Below are 2,376 nucleotides of genomic sequence, written 5' to 3' on the forward strand. Positions count from 1 at the left end.
CCGATATTTTTCTAATTAGTGAAAAACTAACTTGATTGTAAAGGTAAGCTACTATTTCATATTAAAGCGTAAAGGGTTCTAATAACTTGACCAACTATTCTAAAAGGTATATCTTTTACCTACCAAATTTTAGCCTATTAATGATATAAATTAAATGTCAAAGCCTAGTGATTATGCTAAGTTTAAAATCTAAAAGGTAGAAAGGGAACAATTAAATTTGCTACAATATTTAAAGATTCACACTAACTCAAATAAGAACATATAAAACACAAATTTTAAATAATAATGTGTAAAATGTTAAATGACAATAATAAGAAGTATCTACAAAGGAAGAAAGCTTGAAAGAGGGAAAGAAGCATTAGATTGTTAGACCAAAATATGAAATGCGATATTTGTTTGCTTCTCTGGTTTGGACAGAGATGGAGTCAAGCCGCAAGACTCCAAACACGCTCTCGAGCACATGTGAATAAAAAGAAAAGAAAAGGATTAGAGAGATAAAAATTCTTGATAAGGGAAGGATAAATTCAAAACAATATGCTAATGCAAGGAGATTTAAAACTACTGGATACATATACGGAAAGATTTAACTTGGACAAAATGTTATACCAAGAATAATCGTTGTGGCCGAACATCGGGCTATTCTACACATATAAATACTGAGAATACCAATCTCTTATGCACACTGTTACATTAGATGGTCTATTCGGAAACTCACAATACAGACAAACTAAGTCCAAGAAAAATATTTTATCAAAGTTGGAAACTTAAAAAGTATACTAACTACACTTAGCACAAGAAAAGGTCAATGTGCCTACATAAAAATGGGCATTTGGTTTTGCAAGCTTTTGACTATATCTTAACAGATAAATACTTTCTTATTATGTTGCGTGTATTTAAATACCTAGTTCACTTCTTGAACAAAAATTAAACTCCAAAGTTTCACTAAAATGGTATCTACTTTGCCAACAACATTTTTGATAAAGCTACAGTAATCACAAAATTATTCCGTCACTAATTACTAGGTCTTGATCATAGCGTGAAAAACATATTTCAAATCTCCGCAAATAACAAAATAAGATCACACGACAACAACAAAATATCCAATAGAGCCCTAGAAAAAATAAATAATTCATACAAAGACGAGTATGCAGCAATCTTACTAAAATAAGAACAAAGCAGGGAGGGAGAGAACCAAATAAATAACTTTAATCACAACACAAGAACTTACATATTGGACAAGTTAATCAACAAACTCCTCTAAATAACATTAATTCTTGTCAACCATTTTTCTGGAGTTAAAAGCTCTAACTTATTTACCTTAGTTTGAGAGCCTAAACCAGTGTCATTATTTAAGCTAATTACCCATGAAAACAAGATGGTACTTGCTTAGCCATAGAAAAAGCTGTTCAAACTAGTTAAAAACTACCTTCACATTGACTATTCAATCAAATTAGATTCATAGTTTTTTTCTTAAAAAAAAACTTCAAAAAATGGAGAGCTGCCAAAAAGTTTCAGAACATATATTCATGACATGAAAAAGGATCAACCTATCAATACAACAAAAGGCATAGAAATCGAACAGGACCGAAAGAGGGTATGAATAACCACAAAATGATCATCCTATCATTACTTATTCAAGATATAAAGATCAAAAGAAACATTCATAACATGGCATATGATCAATAGAGAAAAATTCTGCAGCGAAGGTGTATAGTAAACTGATGTGTCCTAATCCTTTAAAAATTCCTTTCCATAACAAAAAGAGGTTGTCGGGATCATGCTAACATACAAACTAAGCATATACATAGCTAATTAATTATTATTATCTTAAAGCATCTAAACCAAGATCAAAATAACCTTTAATAGTCCATTTGAACATATACCAAAATATTTAACACTTCATGGAATCTGTTTCGAGATTATTAAAGGGTTTGAATAATCTACTAACCTACTGTCAAGTATGTACAACACACAACTACGCAAGATCTAGCCCTTCAAGTTCACATTCGTGGCCAACAAAACAAGGCGTCTAATTCCATAAAAAAAGCAAACCTCATAGGTTTTTATTTAAGACAGATCTCACAAACACATAATCTGATGCTATATATAAATAAATGACCAGAAAAACTATCTTTACTTTATGTATTCACACCCAAAATCAAATAGACTAAAGCGGCAATATCCATACTCAACACACAGTTAAGAATTTACAAACTACGTACAATGTAGTCAAGATGGGATCGAGTTTACCTTATGTGTGGCAGCGATCTAAGGCTTTCTCGTCGGAGACTAAAACTCGAACTCAAACTCAGACTTGCGCCCGAACTTGGAAAGAGGGCGAGAGTAATAGTATACTGATGTTTTAATGCCAATTTT

Source organism: Capsicum annuum, chromosome 4, assembly GCF_002878395.1.
Source record: "Capsicum annuum cultivar UCD-10X-F1 chromosome 4, UCD10Xv1.1, whole genome shotgun sequence".
In the NCBI taxonomy this organism is placed as follows: Eukaryota; Viridiplantae; Streptophyta; class Magnoliopsida; order Solanales; family Solanaceae; genus Capsicum; species Capsicum annuum.